The sequence below is a fragment of the Dromaius novaehollandiae genome, chromosome 1, assembly GCF_036370855.1.
Source record: "Dromaius novaehollandiae isolate bDroNov1 chromosome 1, bDroNov1.hap1, whole genome shotgun sequence".
Taxonomy (NCBI): Eukaryota; Metazoa; Chordata; class Aves; order Casuariiformes; family Dromaiidae; genus Dromaius; species Dromaius novaehollandiae.
In genome coordinates, this window is record NC_088098.1 from 150,708,981 (window position 1) to 150,730,230 (window position 21,250).

General features: G+C 37.1%; 1 long non-coding RNA gene across 1 annotated transcript in view; it reads left to right on the forward strand.

The window, feature by feature from the left end:
* Positions 1-9,904, forward strand: part of LOC135329923 (uncharacterized) — a 54,717-nt gene extending 44,813 nt beyond the window's left edge. Inside the window, exon 3 of the long non-coding RNA XR_010391589.1 lies at positions 9,785-9,904. This is a non-coding gene — a long non-coding RNA (uncharacterized LOC135329923). The remainder of the gene's footprint in view (positions 1-9,784) is intronic.
* Positions 9,905-21,250: the final 11,346 nt, after the last annotated feature.

Sequence of the window (21,250 nt, forward strand, 5' to 3'; positions counted from 1 at the left end):
TTTTTGTTAGAGAATTTTGTGGATTTCTGAATTATACAAACTTTTAACAGAAGATCATGAGAGCCAGCTTCATATCCCCTCTTGGAATGGTCTGGTAACAGGTTACACTGGTAACAGTCTGCAGAGCGTGACCTCTGAGTGGCAATAATGGCCTTTGTTTTCAGGAGAGCTCTAATAATTCCCCATACCTATGACTGCAGCTCCAGCAGGGGTATAAAAAGCATCTTAGTGTGGGCCATCACTAAGCCTTTCATTGTCAAGGTCTACATGAATACAGTAAGTTGTAACCTAAACCTTCATTCACACTGCTGTTGACTGAACCCCCTTCCAAGGTTTTGAAAAAGTTTGATTAACTTTTTCAGGCTTCCTATTTTTCATGCCTGTCTGCTTCCTTAGTAGAGCAGATAAATCTCTAAAATGGAAAAGTGGTATATTACAAGAGACTGTTCTTGACACGTTTCTGATTTGGCTGGAGTGATTAGAACTTACTCATGTCTAAATGCCGGCTCCTAAGTCCTCCGACATCATGGCTTGGGGAAGTCAGGTTGCTCACAGAATCTTCTCGTGTTGTATGCAGCCACAGGCAATTATACAGCTAAAGCTGAGGCCAGCCTGGAGAGGGAGGTAGAATATTGCCCACAGCACATTAGTTGCTCAATATCCTTGCCCCAGGGCCAAAGTTGAGGACTACTTGATTTTAAAGTAATGCTTTGGCAACACACTCTGTTTTGGATGCCTACCAGAACCAAAACTTTAGAATAAAGTCCCAGTTTCATCCAGCTCAGTTATGATCTGCCTGTAAAATGAGAGTAATTGAATTTAAAAGAAAAATAACAAAAATGTGGTAATATAGATGGGATTCCAGCAGTTTGCAAAACTACCTTTACATTAAATTAGAAAATCTAAAATTAGGTGGTTATCTCCCATCAACATTTTGGGTTTAATTTTGCAGAACACGAGATCTTTTGAATGTGAGAGATCAGAACTGGCTATTTAGTAACAGTTGTCCTCTCATAGGTAAGAAACAATTTGATTTACATATATAAGCCATCAGATAGATCAGCTGTGCTTGGTAAAAATAATCTGAGAAAGCTTAAAGAATCGATACAGAATTGAGAGAACAGGGAGGGATGCTAGTTTTATTGTGTTCCCTTACAAAAGACCAAGAACTAAATAATTTGTATAAATATAGTGAATTTGTTAGGGTCATGACTCTGATTAATTTAACTCTTAGTTGGCAAATCCAATGTTTAGGGTACTGCCCAGGTTGAAGAGAATAGCTTGTCTAGAAGAAATTAATCAAGTGCTCAGGATTAACAGAAACAGCTTGTTTTAAAGGGTGGAAGGCTGTAGTATTAAAACATTTTGGTCTTTGCTGCTAAAATTTATTTTTGGACCTCAGAAAAAAGTTTCAGAAGCAAGTCTAAGAAGAATTCAAGTCAGAGGAAAAAAATGTGAAGAATCAGTGTGCCTCTTTGTTTAAATTCCAGTTGTTAGGCGCTTCTCTTGTCAAGTTTGACTGTCACCTCACACAAGTTTAATAGAGGTGTATTTTCCCTGACTTCATTGTTGCTCCAAATTATCACTGAAATAAATAAGATTAGAATTAAGCACTGGTATTCAAAGGTCCATCAGTACTATATGTCTGTACTCGTAAAGAAACACTCGGATATCCCAAGCATAATGATGTATACCACTTTATGACCATTGATGGGTATTTATACTCATTGATAAGGGTTTTGGTTTTTGGTTTTTGGTTTTTGGTTTTTTGGTTTTTTTGCGAGGGAATAGCAGAGTTTTTCATGTTCTGATGTTATAATTGCATTTATGTCAAGAACAAGAAAGTCTCTATTGCTGTGTTAAATCTTCAGATGCTTTAGTTTGAATTTCAAGTACATACTGGAGCTGCTACTGTTGTACTTAGTAAATGTGTTCTTCTTCCTTTTTCCTTTTCCAGCCATGACTGTTATAGCCAGAAGTCTGTCTTTACAGTCCTTTTGTTGTCCTGGGTTTTATTAATGATGAGTTTTACCATGGATGATCACCTTTTTTTACAAGTTCTGAAATAATAGCTAAAGTGAATCCAACACCATTGTCACTTTGGGGAATTGAAAAATTCCCCAAATTGCCAATGGCACCTGAAGCCTTCTGAGGCCTGCTTCTTGCTACAGACCTGTGGAGTTTCCCCAAAAGTTTACACACAGCTGTAGACAAATAGTGGGCATGACTAATGAGCAAAAGGAATGCAGGGTAGTAATTAAAGTATTTTTATTAGCATAAGTATCCACCATTTAATGGTATACTGACCATTTCTCTTTGTTTTGGAAGTCTCACATGGAAAGGAGACTAATTCAGCAGGTGTATATACTGTTAGGAGCATGTCTTTCTATAGTTGAGGGATGGCATGGGGGAAAGCATAAAAGTGTTTGAACAAAAATTCAATGGGTAGTAACAACTGGTGTCTTTTGGGAGGCGCAGAGAGATCTAACTTGCAACAAGCATTGAGGTAAAAAGATAGAAGTAAGGTGAGGGAGATAAGCCAGCAACGCCTTTAAACTGAAGGTAGTTTGTGAGTGATGGTATGGGGAAATGGTCATTACCCATGCAGAACCCCAGAAGGGGTGATAAAATGCTCAAAGCAGCCATCCAGGACTCTGATCTTCTGTGTCTGAAATACAGATGACAGATTGCAAGATTAGAAAAAGGATTGTAATGCTCCCAACATAAGATTATGGAAGGACAGACTAGATGGCAATTTTACCTTCATAAGCAAAGAAAAAAGCATAAGTTTATACTGCCCAGGAAGGAGCAGAAAAAGTACAAATCTATGAGTATTTAATCTTAAATGTATATTTAGAATGGTACTGGTTACAGAGTAAAAATATTAGCCATATAAAGTCCCTGTAAGCCAGAGTTTGAATCATCTATCTTTTCTGACAAAATTATTTTAGAGTTGAGCCTTATAGATTTAGGATGACCTTCTAAATTGAAAGATTTGAAAAGTTCCCACAGACTCTCTCTGGACAATTCTGTATTAGTTTGCAAATTCTTTCCTCACTGAGTCATATCAACCATTGTCTGTGACAATACAGCTTTGACTTATGATGTCATATATGCCTTCCATTCTAAAAGTGCTCACAGAAAGTTAATGCTTTTGTCATTTGACCCAATCTTTTCAATGCATACTTTTTTATCACTGTGAGACCAGGGGGAGGGGGAGAGAACAGTTAAGTAGAACTAAACCGCATGTTAGCCTAATTTTTAATAACTTTTGCTTTTGAAAAAAAAAGCTTGACAAATCTGAAAAAGTAATATGTATTTAGTTCACAAAACCGTTCTTAGCTTTGATCATGAATGTGTAAGTGAAAAAGCATACTGCACAGTTACACTTTTCTTCACTGTAGAGGTCGGAGAGGGTAAGAAAACTGCTTTTTCATTTAATTGCATATAAACATGTCCCCAGCCACTGCTTAAGCCAAATCGTACACAGAATGTTAAACTACTGCATGTGAAGTTAGCAGCAGATTAATATTTCATGAAAATCCTGCATTAACCCCTTGATCCTGACCTTCAGGTTTAATGGGGAACTGGAACAAAGATGCAGACCAAAGGCTTCAGTGCTGCAATAACAACAAAGAACACTACTTCTAGAGCTCATCCCTTTCCTCTCTGTTCAAAACATCTATCAAGTTTTACACAGCTCTAGATAATTCTTCTCAGGGCCAATATTCTGTCTGCCCCCCCACTCAAGAGAGGAAAGCAGTTTTAATTTTCACATTTCATTTACCTATTTACCTTGGGTTTTAAAGAAGTTATACATGTCAGAAAGGACAAAATTATTTCCTGGTATCTCTGTGCCAAGGCCAGTTGTGGTACATATTCTTAAGTCTAAAGGCCTGGACACATGTCTTTGTTGGTCTTAGCTGGGGTGTCCTGGGACATTGTCCTTTTCCTGTGACACTATGAGATCAAGCACTGCTCATCAGTATTCCATGTCTAGTGAGCGATTTTGCCAAATGTAGTAGTCTCTCATTTAGAGCCATCCATCATGGTTTACTGCTCTCAGAGGCATACTTCAGTGGCAGGGTGCATGCCCATCCACTGGCTGAGTTGTGATGGCTGTGATTTAGGACCCCGTGAGTGTGCAGGAGCTGTAGGTACAGCATGGGCCAGGCAGAAGACAGCACAGATGGCAACCCTGCACCTAAAGAAGAGTGTCCGTTGCTGGAGATCAGTTTAGCAGTAGGAAGAGTCTTTTGAAGAGGAAATGATGGATGTTTTTGATTCCCATTCCTCAAAGCAAACCCAAAAGCCAGAGAAGGATGAAATCAATGTGTGGCCAGTTTCAGTGCCTGTCTCAGGATCCTTGAAGAATGTATCCCGTTTACCATGGTACTCCTCGAAAACTTATTCTGCTCCACTTGGACTCTTCTTCTTCTTCTTAGTACTTTATATGCTATCTGATCCCTGGCTCTCTAGATAGGGTAAAAAGGAGAAGGCAATGAAACTCCCACATTTTGCCCAGCACTTGGCATTCATAAAGATACTGTCCTCAACAGGGGAAAAAATGATCAGATCGTTCACCCTTTCCATCTGCTGATTGTTGTTAGGACCCCTTTTTGTGCTAAAACTGGCACACAGATATCAAATAACTGTATTTTAATGTTACCACCAAATGATCGTCAATATCTGAGCTTTCAAAATAAATCAATCAATCACAGGCACCTGCGTGGGTAAAGAAATCCTTTGGAATGGGAGGAACTATGGACCGAAGCTGTGTTGTCTGCTTCAGTCTGTAGGGAATCAGTAGTTCCAGGAATCATGACTGTCCCTTGCACTGTCACAAGTATTATTTCTGAAACTTAATGATGACAAATGTAAATGTTAACTACCTCTCTGCTGAACATTTTAGTGCATTCACAAAGTCAGAGTGCTCAATCATGACCATGTCGTACTCTGGAACAGGAACCACTTTGGTGTTCAGGAGTGCTAAGGTACCAAGGTACACAATACTGAACTCAAAGAGAGGTTCTCAGTGTTGATGCAGAAACCTTCCAGAGTTATATTGTAGACAGATCCTTTCACAGATCTTCCTTTGAAGATTTCAAACTATTCTGTTCCTAATATAAATGATAAAACAGATATGGGACCTGCTTATACTTTCAATCTCTACAGTAGAGTGTGTTTCAATTAAAAGCAAAATTATTACTTTCTTTAGTTTGTGCAATTTTTTGATAGAATAGTACATTTATATGTTAATTTTGCTAAGATCAACTTTATTTATCTACAGGAAGCTATTCCAAGATTGTTGTACATTTTCTTCGCTTCTGAAATGTTATCACATTTAATTGCCTGATCTTATTTGGGTTGCAATCATAGTCATTAATTAGCAGGAAGGTGAGGGACAGCATCATATCTAACTATCTGTTATGGCTGCTTTAATGAGGAAAATACCTGCCATCATTTTAAAGGCATCCTGTATACTTCACAAATACAGCTTGCTGTAGCATTCTCATTTAGACTGTGAACATCAAAGGAAATTGATGTCAGGTGTGAACAGAAGCTGTTGAATATATCTGTTGAGGAAGCTGAGTGGTATGTCTGGATGGGAGAGATGAAGGGCAGCTTAAAACATTAACAAAACTACAGGTAATTAGTGTAAACTTTCAAGGGTAAGGTATGCTTGAGGAATAAAAATGTTGTTTATAGCTATTCCCTGTAGTGCCACTATCGCTAAGGGTCTGTCAATGTTTTCATTTATAAAGCTCTATTTTTATAGGATTGTGCACTAGTTATAAAAATGTGCTTGGGGCTAGAAGTTGACAATTTAAAGAAAAATAAATTGTTTTTGTTGTTTTGAGTCTTCTTTTTTAAATTATATGAGTATATGAATAACAGAAGTTTATCTGTTTTGATGGTTGTTTTCCTTTGTATAATTCAGCTGTTGGTTTAAAATCAAATTAATGAAATTTGGCAAGCAATTAGTTCTTAGCATGGACTAATCAGTATAGGAATTCTTGGAAAAAATAAATAGACCAAGATTATTTAGCATTTCATGGGCACAATTATACCTTTCAAAGGGAATCAAAGAATTCAGTGCATCTATAGAATACGTTGAATGAATATTTTCATTCGAAGGAAAGTCTTACAGTATACTATCTGAAAACCAAGCTTTAAGAAATGTTCAAACATACACAAGTGTGGTCAGTTATAAAGGTATTATAAGTTCACTATGCACTATCAGGCATGCCTATTGGCTGCTAATGATGCTGTCTGAATAACTCTCCATAAATATAGTCAGATCCTTCTTGGGCTATTGATATCCTCAGGCTCCCATGTACTTGAGAGATACAAAGCAATTTCTTGGGGGAAGGGAGTGCCTTTTGACTCTTCATACAGTTATAGCTAAATATTGTTTCACTGTAATTCCATCTTGGACTCTGCTTACTTACAGTAAACATTTTTTTTTTTCTCATTACCTTACAAGAACCATAGGGGTGAAAGTTGCACATTTGAGAAATGAATCCTTTTAAATAGAAGTTTAAGGGCCAAATTATGCCATGGGTCACATGAGTGCATATCTAGAATTGTACTTACTGTTCACACAAATTTTTTCACCTTCCAAGATCTCTGACTGCCTTTAGGAGAGAAGTCAAGTATCCTTACCCCATTATACAAATTAGGGTACAAAGGCAAGTAAACAGTTGGCTCAAATGCCTCTCAGCAGAGCAATGCCACCATGGGAATGGAAGTCAAGGCTCTTGAACTAGTGCTTTTTATGAATACTAGTGTGCTGTATGAATATGCTTCTGATATCTGTTGAGAACCTGGAAAATATTGGTCCAAATATCTATCTCAAGTGCTGTTATATCCTCCAGAATGGAAACATTTAAGTGTTCCCAGTATATTAAAGCTTTCTGCCAAATCCCTAAAATGTAATGTATTGGCCTGTTGCATGTAGGTAAAAAGCTCTCTCTGCTTCTAATGGTGGAACCCATTACTTCATTCATACATGATATATATGTGGTATGTTCCTTATCCTGACAGATCATAGTTTCAAAGTCATAATTCATCAGCACTATATTAATATCTGATCTGTTTGTACTGTTTACAGGGGAAGTAACACTATTGTTGCAAATACTTGCTGCAGCAACTTTCGATAAATGATTTTTTTTTTTTTTTTTTTTTTTTTTTTTAATATTACAAAGTGTATCCATTTGGAGTGATGTCCTTCTCAGCTGTAGGACCAGGGTTTAACTTTTGCGGAATTACTACAGTTGCCATTTCTGTGAGCTCCAATAGAAAAAGACTGGTATTTTCATGCTACTCACCCAGTTCTCAAACTGTAACCTAACTCATAGGCTAAAAAATATCCCAGATATGATTCCTTATTTTTGCAAACAGCATATTTTAGAAACATCCAAATGCTAGTACCCTTTTTTTCCTCTGTGTAACTTCAAGACTTTTTAGAGGAGAGAATGAAATTGTCCTTGTCACAAAACACCTCATGAGTCCTGACAAGCTCAGAGTCAGTGTAACTAAGATACCTTAGTCTAACTAGAGATCCTTCTGTCAGTGAAAGTGAGTGGTAAGTACCAAACTGGATCCAGATACTAATTTTATTAGTGTGGGTTTTTTTTTCTTTCTTTCCTTAAGCCCATCACCTACTACCCTCATATGCAAGGGTTAAATTCTGCCCTTAGATCCCTGACTTCAACTGAATTTTAGTTTAAAAGACTGAGGGAAAATTTGGCACAAAAGATCCCATATATTCACACTTTCTTTTTATGAGCATGAAGCTATGTTTGGGTGCAATAAACACCTGTCATCTTAAATAGTAAAGAATGTACTGCATTCAGCTTGGGGTTTTTTGTTGTTTTGTGTGTTGTGTGTTTTTTTTTTTTTTTTTTTTTTGATAAAAGCTTTTTAATTTCTAGTTAAATGTGAAGCTACAGTGAAAGCACCAACATTTTTGAAAGGAGGATGTAAGGAGGAATGCAATAAAATCCAAATAAATAAAGTACAAAATATCCTATTTTATGCAAAAAGACACAAAGCTACTGTTGTAATTCAGCTGACCTTGGGATAGATATGACAGAGGCATTTCATTTAATAATGATATGCCTAACATTAATATGAAGACAACAAAAACTGTTTTAGACTGTTCCCAGTGACTGGCAAGTGGTGATATCCTGTGAAAAGCTTGAGCAGAACTCTTTCACCATTTAAACAATTATCTTTTTTTCTCTCTGAAGTTAAACAATAGATGAGACCTCCTAATGGCTTTCCATGTGTTCATCACAGCTACCTGCGTGAATTTGCAGTAATTAAGCAATCTGAAACACTGACTGACCCAGACAGGAAGCTATTCCGTATCGGTGGTGTCCTTGAAACGTCTTCATCATCAAGCGGTCTCTTCTCTTCATCTCAGTGAAAGCCAATGTCAGCACTACTGTGTAGCAACCCTTCCCCTAGAATAGCTATTGAAATCTTATAAAGATGCGTTAAAAAAGGGGGGGGGGAGGGAATTAAAGAGAGAAAAATCTCACCAGCAAAGCAGTGTGGGCAGAGAAATGGCCCTGTGAAAATGTTTCTGCTATGAAGAGGGAGGGAAAGGGGTCCTGGTAAGGACGAAAAAATTATCTTTTTTTTTTTTTTTTTTTTTTTAAGGTCAAAAATATAATTAGCATTTGAAAGGATGTGAAGATGCACTACCTCAGGGACCACAATGGCCAAATTTGTGCCATTTAATGTCAACAGCCATCGGAGTTGTGATAAAATTAATAGAGCTTTATGTGATTGATAACATACCTCATCTGCCATTCCAGTATAAAAATCCCCCAGGTTTAGCAGCAAGGAATAACGTTTAGATCACTTGTGAAAGGAGACTGTTTGAAAGATGTACTTATGGGCTTTAATTAGCTTCTGAAATCTGTGACAACATTCCCCACTACCACAACCAAAAAGGAAAAATACACTGTTTAATTATTAACTGTGTAAGGAGAATTTTGTTTTCTCTCTTTAGTAACAGGATATTCTTCACAGACAGTGAAGTGCAAGGATGATAACAAAGGCAGACTTTCTGTAGTGATTTTTAAATAGAAAATCAGTATTTTTTTTAATGGGGAAAAAGAAGTGGGTGGGTGACTTTATATGTGAGGAGTTAAACAATGACTTAAGCACTAAAGAGAGCGAGGCATTCTGTAAATACAATACACTTCAACTTGGCATCAGTTTATTTTTAACTAACTGGTAAACTGCACTCATTTTTATATCCTGTTCTGAAAAAGTGATTAAACATTTTGGCCAGTACAGCATTCAGAATCACACTGATTAGATATGTTGTGAATCAGAAATGAGAACTGCACTTAAGGACACCCTGTCACAAATCTTCTGGAGAACATTTGAAATTCTGGTGAATTAAAAAGGGGCCCTCATCATTAATGTAATAAACTTGAAATTGAATTTTTATTAATAAATACATTTTATACCTTTGGGACATCAGCTTTTTGCATCTTTTAAGAAAGTGTAAAATATTCATTGTACACAGTTTATTTCAAGTCATATAGTAGTGCAATTGTTCACATTTCTGTGCCATCAATCCTTCCTTTATTTTTTATATATTAGAAATGATGTATACCAATGTGCTAAGTTAACAGTCTGTCCTGTTCTTTAATGGGTAATATGCTATAAATGAATTTCTAGTAATACAATATAAGTCATGGGACTGTGGCAGTGTTTTCATTTATCTATATGTATTTTGACTTTTATTTGGTCCCATTAGGGTTTCAATATCCCAGTGAAGAGATCTCCAGTGTTTAGAGTTGGGCAAGATCTACTGTGTCATCTCAATATCTTACTTCAGTACCTAGGAGCACCAGACTGCAACTCATCACCTCCCAATTACTTCAGCAAGGATTTAGTAAAGACTTCTACTATAGGTCCTTTCATATTCCTCAACAGCCATGAGAAACCTGTCGAGCTAGAGCTACATGGGGGAAAGCACTGAGGGGAAAGATGGAGTGGTTAGCCAAGAATTGAGTCTTTGATGAAAAATTTAATCAAAATTTAAATGTAAACAAAGGAGACTAACCATCAAGATCTCTAGGCTCCTACTCTCGCAGTCACTTAATGCATTAAATAAAGTGCTGAATCACTGTGAACTGCCCCAGCCATAGTGCTTAGCTGCCAGCTTCAGCCAGGAGAGTGCGTGCTGGAGGAAAGGAACCACAGTTACGCTGTCCTAGAAGGCATTTCTCTTCCACCGTCTGTACCCTATAAAAATAGTGCAAAATCATGTGAAAAGTTCTTGACGCCCAGTTATTTGCTCTGAAATCAATAATTCAACGCAGCAGGACACTAGGCCAGAGCTTCTATTGGTAAATCTCTATCACTTGAGCTTTTGGCAATAGTACACGGTCTTTTACGTCTTTCCCTCTCACACATTGCACAGGTAGTGAAGGCATAGGAGAAATGGGCATAGATGCCTGCGGCTAATAATGGGGAACAAAACCTGAGACATGGTTTATTTCCTATGCTATCCAGGTAACTTAGCTAAAAAGTATCTTATAGCATGTAACACTTTTAATACATTCATTCAAGATTTCTAAGTGATTGGAAAAGCTTCCTGAAGAGTCTAACACTGAGATAACGTAATGGGACTATCTGTATCACGGCTGATAAATGCACAGCAACTTCTGTCAAGATATTGGCATTCAAAAAAGCTTATGGGCAGAGTTATTCTTTGAATACCACTTACCTCTCTGCAGGCTAACTATTGGCAAAAGAAGCTGGCCTTAGAAACTGAGTAATAATGACAGCACCATAAAAAATGCACATAGTACAAAAGCAACAGAGAAAAATATTTTTTAATCATTGTTGTGTGCATTTCAGTGGATCACTGAATGTAGCAAAGATATCAGAAGAAAGTGCCATGAAAACTTTCTATGATAACTAAAAATTCATGGGTTTGAGGAACAGGCCTAATATATCTGTAGCCCAAGGACTACACAGACATGTTCGTTTGGCAGCAGGGCAACCTATGGCAACATATAGGGAATTTTAGGAAAAGTCTTACATATATTTCTGCCTGTACTTGCATTTTCTGTCCTACTACTGTCTCCCAATATTCCCTCCACTTTGCCATGAGAATTCCTACTGATCCTTACTTTTGGTCTCTGCCTCTGATTTTGGAACAATTATCCATGGTTACAGGTTATCTCAGGACTTTTTATGAAGCACACTCCAGTACATGGAGGGAAAACCTTCTCTGAGGTATAGGTTACTTGTGTGGAATGCAGTAATTTTCCTTTTATAAATCAGTGAGCCTGTAAAATATGGCATGTTGAGGGCACAGAGATTAGAACTGTATGCATATCCAGTGTCACTCACAACTATGACAAGGGTCCTAAACATATAGTGTATATTGCTATTATAAGTAGAGCAGATAGCAAAGTCTATAATTTAACTTGCCCCAAATTTCCCAAATAACTTTATTTTAATTTTATATGACTTGGTATGACATTGACTTGTGTTAGTGTAAATCATTTGGGACAAAAAAATCTTCAAAGGCAGATGTCTTACCTCAACCTGGGAAATTTTTCAAATTTCAGCTACAATGATTTTGTGACCAGATTATTTACGGTATTTTTGCTAAGAAAGTCTAGTACTTCCAAGCTTTCAGATGGGTACTTGAAATTCAGCTGAGAGGAAAAGGGATGGGAGAGAAAAATGGGTCAGATTTATGCCTGCTTGCTAGTTTGCAAAGTAGTTTTCTGAAGGCTGTGTTTGTACCAAACAGCTTTTATTCTATCACATCTCTTAACTGTTGAGGGACTGTGCTTGCACCGTCCACATAAGTGAGTAGGAATATCCCAATTCAAGTCTGCAGACTGAGATGAGATTTTCCCATCATTTCCCTCCAAGCAAGTAGGATCTGCTGCAGCAGCAATCACCAGAATGAATAGCAGGAAAGCTCTTGCCTTCACTTTCACTGCTAGCAGCTATATTTGCTTGGAATACTGAAAGATGAGCAAGAAGTAGGTCGGTGAAGAAGCAGTGAGTAAGGAACTGCAGCAAGTGTTGACTGCACCATAATGAAAGAGTCCAACTGGCCAAAATAAGGTTATATTGCTGAAACAACTAACTGATTTCTGATAATATTGAATGGTTAAATGCTTGTATTTGCAAGCACAGCTTTTTTTTAAGGCATGGTTTATTTTATATGTAATATCACAGTTGTTTGAAAGATATCTGGCAAACATTTCCTTAACAGAACATGACTCTTCAGAGTCAACATTTTTCAAAGAAAGAATTGATTTTGTTGAAATTTTTGATTTGCTATGGAGGAAGAATTTTTTACCTTAGTATTTCAAAATTATTCCAAGATACAACTCACCAAAATGCGGATCTAGTGGATGTGAAATGACATACCTCCCCTACCATTCTCTGCTGCCAGACTGCTGGCATTTCCACTTTGCCTACCTTCTTCCTATCGTCATTACTACGCATGCCAGGAACTACCACCACAAGAGAAAATGTTTTGGGTATTCAGCTTGGAATCACCAGTGAATAGAAGCAGGAAGAGTGATTATTATGTGCCATTAAGGCACATAATGAATGAATGAGTATGAATATGAATATGTTAAATTTGGCCAGGATATTTTGTTTTGATACCAAGTATCTGCATATTTTAAGCTCTCTATAAAAATGTATTTATTTATTTCCTATCTTAAATTCATTAAAAATATCAATGTTAATTCCACTCAGCAATTTGGTTCTGTGTTTTTTATGGTAGATGCCATACTTAATGGTTACGGAAAAAAATAGAGTGAGAAACAGGTCCTGAAGGACAGAGAAACTGTATCTGGTACAAAAGAAAAAAATGGTCTCCTGTAAAATTTCAGTTCTTGCATCAAAAGATCTATTATAACTGCTACAATAAAACTAACTGTAAGGGGGGTTTTTTTTCATTAACACCTGAGTCCAAAACAGGCATGGATACTCCCCTTGCCTTTCTTCATGGAGGCAGTGTGCCTGTTTACTGTATACCACAATTTGTGACCCTTCTGTAACCTCACTTCTGCACTCAACACAAGCAGTGAACCTGTGACCTCTCAAAAGAATAGTAAATATATCATTCCCATTTATTCTTGTCTCTCTGACTTCTGGGTTACTTTATTATCCCATTTTATGGTTTTGAAGCTGGGCACAAGTATCCAGGTAGAGTCGTTACTGGGCATATGTACTGCGCAATGTTTGCTGTCTATAACCTTCTTTTTTCCTTTTTCTCAAATGGCATCAAGCAACATTTCAGTAGTAATATTTTTTGCTCCTGTAATTTTCAATACCCAAAATGTTAGCTTTAGCAAAGTTAAAATTACAGTTTGAATTTATTGCTAATACTGGAGCATGATCGTAAATAGTACCTGGAAATTAGCCCTGATCTGATTTTATCCTTAATCATGAATTGTAAGGAACCTACCTGATTTTTTGTTTCTGACCATGAACTATTTGTTGAAGATTCCTCTTTATTTGATTGTTCATTTATAAGGCTTTTCACACTTTGTGTCCAACTGGGGGTGAGCTCAGCTTTATGGGCTCAGATCAGGTAAACCACATGAGATTTCTTCTCCATCCCTTATTTGCCAAATCTGTCATATCTCAATGGGTGTCATTTTTAGATGTTTTCTCAGCTATATTTCTGTTCAGTCTTCTCATCTGGCTGGAGAAAACAGTGAATATTTAAGGAAGAAGAGAAGAAATCATAATATTCTAGTTTGAGCATAAGCTTCTTTGTTAATTCTTCTGGGAACTGACTTATATTTCTTTTTCTTTCTTTTTCTTTTCTTTTTTTTTTTTTTACTTGGTCCATGTATATGCTGGTTTTGCTGGAAGAATCATATATGATTCTTTTTTCCTTGAAGCACCTTACCAGTAGACTATGATTCAGAAGAGACGCTTAAACATCTACTTAACTGTGTGCAAGCAACTATTTTTCCTAAAAGCCATGGCAGTATTCTTATGCTAAACAGGAGATGTGTGCTGAAGTGAATTGTTGCACTAAAGACTATATTTTTTTTAATTTCTGGAGAGAGACACTAATTCCTGGAATTTTGAAGTGATTGCATGGGAACCACCTTAAAATTTCATCTTACGTTCATCTCTTGTTAGCTTTTAGAACCAGATCCTGTCCGCAGTTTGGAGAGGATCAGTGCAAGGACATATGGAGGTATATAAAAATAATAAAAAGAAAAAATATGTACAACATTCAAGACAATAGCAAAACACAGTGAAGAAGGAGCCATATCAGCTTCTGACTATGGTCCATATGGTCCATTCTGACCATATCCTTGGTGACTTTTTTTTATTTTAATTTTTTTTTTAATTGTAAGAGTCGATTTTGATATGTCACTCCTACCAGAGACACAGAACTGCAGCAGAGGCTGAGGCAGCCAATGTTCAGAGAGTTTTTTTCTGCCCGTGCTGCCATTTCAGTAAGGAAATATCTAGCAGTGTCTGAAAATCATGACTGTGGATTCTTAAAGCAGGAGGAGCCACAGGATGTTATGCAAGATGATCGAGGGAAATCAGGTCATCAAAAGGATCTCTTTTATCATTTTCTATTGCAAACTGCATACTGACCAAAAAAGTGGACCTTCTCCAGACAGATTATAAGAAGTGATCTTAATCCTTCAGAATTCCTTTCATGAACTGTCCTGACAGTAGTCATTAATGTCTTCTGTTTGAGGTGCGAGTCAAGACCATATCTCTCATCATTGGCATTGATTTTTAGAACTGGCCAGATAAAGCAGTCAGCAAGGCAGAAGATATTTTTATCACTAGCTGAAAAGTATGTTCAGATTATAGTGCAAGGAGTATCAAGATTTTGTCTGGCAAAAGAGGTCACTGTACCTGCTCAATCTGGAAAGTGAAGCTTCAAAATTGAAAATTTAGTGACTTTTCTAGAATATTTTGTTCTTTCTCTCTCTTCTCCCCATTCTCCAAGCTTGAACAATTCAATTCCTAAATCCTCTACATACTCTGGACAGATGGGAATCTAGTTCAGCCCAGTGTGTTGCTATTAACTCAATGCTCTGCTAATCAGGAGAGTCAAACTGGTATTGATAATGTCACTATTGCTCCTTGATTGCTTTCTGTTACCTTATCATCACGGATGTAAGCAATTCAGGGCAACAGCAGTAGTGAGATACATAGATGTAAGAAGGGAAGGGAGGGAGGGAAGAAGGAAGGGAGGAAGGGAGGAAGTCAGCACCTGGAGAGTGGGGACTGAACCAGTCACCACTCTCACACAGTTGAAAACTAGGTGTTTCACTATATGTCCACATAAATGTTTACTGCATAAATAGGTTGTGATTCAAATGTGAGCCAGGCTGCCAGTACAGGTTGCTGAGCAAGTGCCATACGAGTATTCTGAACTATCCATCTCTATCAAATATAGATTTATGGTGTCAAGTCTACAAGGCTGCCAAGCCTCGTGTCGCAAACAGCAATGTAATGCTGAAGGGCTTCGTAAAGTCTCCAGTCCATTTAGCACCCTGCACCAGTCAGAAAAAAAAAGTGGAATGGGTTTGTTATACAGAGGCTGAAATTGAAGTCCTACGAAGGGAGAAGATATGTCATATGCAATTCCCTGTGAAAAAGCAGTACACAGCTGAAAAGAAAAGAAGGTGTACAGGTAGAATGGTAAGGAGAGTATTACCACCATCAATTGATTTTGAAATTATTATGGATGACAATGAATGAGTATTGAAAAATGCACTTGTCTGTGTAACTGGGCATGCCTTAAGCTCTATAATCATATATAAATAACTCTCCAACAATTTTGCACTTAATATTTGGCTATGTGACAACAAATAAAATAAGATATATTTTCATAGGTTAGTTTTCTTACATCATCAATGATAGTCATTGCTCCAGATAAGACTTGACACTTACTTGGCAATAAATAGCCACTGTTAACACTTCCCTCTCCTCCCAAAACAAGCCTCTGTCCTAACCAAAAATAGCTTGTGTTTCTTCTCAGTGAAAGAGGGTTTAAAGGAGAAAGTTCTCCTCTGGTATTTTTGTACTATGAAGAATGCTTAATTTACGTATCTTTTAGGGCTCAGCCACCTTTGCCTGTGTGTGTTTTCCCCTCTCTTCTCACAGTGCCATCCTCCTGCTCAGCTAACGACAGTAGCTTCAGCACTCTATAACCTACTTTTGAAATAATCATCTTTGTTTTAAACATACAGAATATGTAAAGTAGATATTTACAAAGAAATGCAGAAATGGAATGTGAACAAGGCATAAGAGACTTTACTTACAAAAATGTTTTTTGGATCCAGAATCCTGACATGTTTTGCCATTTGAGATTCCAGAGAATTCACAATTTAAATGATGCTATATGGAACATGATGCCTTGTGCAGTTTTTTAAATAATCACCATGCAAATATTATTGTGGTCCCTACTTATGTTGTCAGGTTTTGGGGAAGGGCAGCTTGACACACATTTCATTTTTTCTTATCCAGCAGGTACACATTTATTGGCTAGGGTTATTGCTGCTTCTGCAAGTCTTGAAACAATTTGCAAATGCACATTTCAATGTGCCTCTGTTGAATTCAAATATTTGAATACTGAATAGCTAAGATGATAGGAAGTAATTCCATTAAGATCCCTGATAAGAAAAAGGGTTTCGGTGAGATGATTTTGAACCTGTAAGTATAAAGTGCATCAGGCTTTACCCTACATAGTCATCACATATTTGCCAGAGTTCAGTGTGCAGTATAAATAAAGATTGTCATTACCTATTCACCTCTTAACAGCTAATCTGCACAGAAAAGGTAGAATGCTGATTCTTGTATTGTATTCAGATACTTTTACTGTTAATTTCTCACCTGTGATGAAGAAATATACAAACAGATACTCTTTTAAGATATAAGTAGATATTGGAAAATAAGCCATTGACCTGTTTGTTAACATTTTTGCAGTGTTCTCTGTAGGTGAGTAAATAGTTCAAAAAGCATCACTTATGTGATGAATTTCATTTCATTTTATTTTTCCAGATCACAAATGGTCCATGAACAAATTGTGAAATCCTCACATTCATTATTTAAAATTGTTGTCATATTTATGCAGTAAAGAATGATTCATGATGTATACTGGTAACTTGAAATTTCCATAGTTTTTGTTATGCAGCAATGGGTCTGCTGGTGAGAAGGGTAGCATGGATGTTCAAGCAGCAGAAGTAGTGTGGGTTTTGTATTGCAGATTCCAATTAAAAAAAAAAAAGAGTTCCAAAATCCAGAATTCATGTGACCATTTTTTTTGAGCTGTATAATTTTGAAATGGCATTTAAGTTTATAATTTGATTTCTTTTTTGTTTTTTGATGTTCTTGTGCTAGTGAAACTAATCTCCATCCAAGGATAGTTCAAGACCTCAAAATTGATTAAATTCATCAAATGCTGTATAAGTTATTGTCTTAGCCGTGGAAAGTCTAAAGGACAAAAAAGATAAATGACATTAAGCCCTATACAATAACCCTGTTAATATCAACATGAAGATTCCTGAGACTTCGGTGACAGTTGGATCAGGGCCAAAAGTACTTACACAAAATGAAACCATTGTGGTACATCTATAATTAATATGCATTCATTTATAAACCAACAACAAAGAAATAGTCTTAAAAATAGATTTTGTGGTATTCACCTACTATCTAGCCTCTGTACTGATTCAGTGCTTAACACTAATGACAAAATCCATCTTAGAGTAAACTTCAAATTTTAAAAATGAAACATCACTTTCTTACTTGTTTATGTTTTCAAGAGCTTTATTACTGTTTATAGAGAAACATCATATTCTGAGCCAACATTTAAGAATTCAAAACACACCCACAAAATACACACAGAAAAACGCATACACACATATACACAAACAGATGCACGCATATGCAAGCCTACAGAGCCTACAGAAAATAAAAGTAGTTGTGGAGTCCACAAGTTCACCTGCATAGACTGTTTATATATTTCCGAGCTTGTCTGTAATCCTGATAATTAGCCTCTTGGTATTGGTTCTGCTGAAGTGCCTGCAGCGCATTAGAAATGTCAAAATGAATCATGGTAGGAAAAACTGTAGAAGATCTACAATGGGTATGGGGGGGAGAATGTTAAAAAGCAACAACCTCTCCCAACTCATTCCTCGATTACTTGGAAAAAAATTAAGCAAAAACCAAAATACAGCTTGATAATTACAGACGAAAAGCAGAGAACAAGAGAAATAAAATTGTGGTAGGAAGTAGAATTGAGAAGAACAAATGCTATTAATCTTTTTATATATACATATATATATATATAAAGCAGAAGAAAGAAACCTCGCCCAGGTTGAAATAAAATATTAATGTACTAAATGCTTATATTTTTTTCTACTGGTCACATTTAGCTAGGCAGAATTTTAAAAATTCTGCTGGCATGTTTGTTGGGAATAAAAAAGCCTGTAGGTCAAGTCTTTCTGAGAGAATGCCAAATGTCTTTGTGTCCAGTTATTTATGGTTTCAGATAATTGTACAGAAAATATCAAATTTGCATAGTGTGATTATTGCTGATTATTTATCTAGCAGTCAAAATGTTTCAGTGGTTCCTAGGATGACAGATTGACAAGTACTTAAAACTCATTCATTTTATGAAATTTGCATGTAATTAGGCAATAATGAAGGGGATGTTTGTGGACAGCGGATTATACTACAATATGCTGGAAGCGATTCAAATGCTTGACAAAGTGTTAACATTAACTTCAGTTTCAACTAAGTCTTGAATGTTTGGCTCAAAAAATCACTGGAAAAATGAAATGGGTTATGGAAAGTTACTGAAAGTATTGTTAGAATGGAGTATATATTTTTTACTTCTCTCCTCTTTTCTTATTTATTTATGCATTGCTGATGAATTGTACTTTAGATATTTAACTCATATCACATTCAGTGCAGCTCATCTGTAACAGCTTTGCTGCCACTGCTGTGGTCATTATCGCAGTGAAATCCTATGAAGAATAGCTTTCTTTGGTTTCTTGGTATCCGCGTGGGATCTGAATTTTAAAGCTCCTGCTCTGAGATTCATACAAAAGAATGTGATTCTGAAGAACTGATTTATCACACAAGATACACTTTGCTTCCTTCCTAACCAGTTGTTTCTGCACAACTAGAATATTTGACTTTATGGTACATACTTTAAGTGGAAGTAACCTTCCTCTGTACTTTGTGATGGGTGACAACTTCAAATGACTCCTACTTACACACAGGTATAAAACTAGTTCAAACATCCAGGTAGTCACATTCTATATAAAATAATGTTGGCTCTTGTTTCAATGGCATGAGCAAGTACACCTCTGTTTTTATAAGGACTGTTTGCGTGTGCATCAAATGCACTTCTACAAGTGACTCCAGAGTCAATGCTCACCTTTTTAATATATACCTGTGCATGGGAGCCTGTGTTATGAAATACATTTTATAATCCACTGTTTTAAAATATTTTCCTATTATATAGCATATGATCTGCCTTAATTCAATATGCTCCCAAGTAACTATATAGAGGCCATGTAACTTTCATAGGAAGAAGCAGACTACACATGGGGTTTACAAAGTCAGTGTGCTGAGCAGGGAGTTGCTTAGGCTGGTCAGTGGAAGTGTTTTGCACTTTAAAATATGCTTATGCTGTTTTGGGAAATGTAGGATCAATGTCTGTGTTACAGGGAGACGCACACTGCTAGCCAGGAAGCATAGTCTGGAACCCTGTCTGAGGCTGGTGCTTTTTTCACCAAGTGATTCGATGATGGTGCCACCACTTCTCTTTGCTCAGTGTGGTGGTTAAGCTCCCACTCTAGAGGGTAAGTTAGAGGACATCAGTTTATTTCATTTCCTCTGTACTCATGGACTTGCTCTCTCAGTCCCTCCTAATGGAGCTGGCCTAGCTTTTGTGGAAGAGCAATTCTAGAGAAAGAAGAATTCAGACTTTTTTTCTGCTGGTAAAGGTATTCACATGAGGGAAAGAGACATGTTCAGTCTCCACCTGAATGAATGCTCCAGCCACTATACTGTACCATCACTTTCTTTCTATTTGGTCCAGGGAATGCTAAAATATCCTTAAAAGAGCTACAACAGGAGAGACTGAGGGGATGCTACTCCAGAATACTTCAGACTTCCTAATGAGAGCAGTCTCCTGAAAGGTGCAACTTCAGATGTCCTAACAAAGAAGAATTGAAAAAGTGTCATGTACTCCAAATGAGTGTCCTTGCCCCGATCTGCTGACTGAAAGTGGCCAGAGACAGCTAACTCTTCCTATTTCTTGGCTGTCCTCTGTGTAGGGCCTATTTCAACATGTGTGTTTTGACTAGGCTAACCATCACATATAAGATAGGCACAAACACCTTATTGCTCAAGCCTAAGCAAAGCTTCAGCACGTACCTGCCTGCCTCCTCAGCACTGTTAAGAAAGAAGGATTTCAGTCTTGAGGATGCTCTAAAACTGAACTACTGAAAACATGGACACCTGGAGATTCCAGGCATCTCTAATGCCAGGGAGCTGTACCTGTGTGGGTGCCTAAGGAGACTGTAAAGCATCTAAGTCCTGTCTAAAACCTTTTGCAAATTTAACTTCTAGTGCTCCAGGCTAACATGGTAGGTTTGTCTCACAGAGTCCTTTCATGGTATGTAGTAGCTTCTTGATGAGCCAACTTCCAGATTGTTCAGCTCTGCTCCACTGAAGCCATAGTAGGTGCCATACACAGTTACAGACCTGTTGAGGTGAACTGTGTCTCCAGAGACCATCTGACATCACTTCCTGTCAAGTTTGCCTTGACTTGATGGTGAATACTCAGCCTCCACCATCTAGGTGCAGATCCAAGCCTAATCAAAGAAAGATGTGACTCCTGATTAAAAACAATCCATGTCATGCTGTGGCAGAAAAGATGAATGTTATATGCCAGCAGGTTAACTGACAATCATGTGTTATGTAAGATTAAAAAAACCCTCCATCTTCCCTAGCTTGTGTACATGCAGGGTATATGCACCTCTTCCATTTGCAATAGAGGCGTGTCCTCTTTTCTGTCACTGCTCCCAGGTGTATTCCTGTACCAAGATTCTTATCAAGTTTATTCTGCACATGTTTAATACAAGATCTTTCACTCTTCTTGCCAAAGCAAATGGTTTAAACATTTGTTCAAAAGCAGGAAAAATCTCTGTACTCACTGATGATTACATAC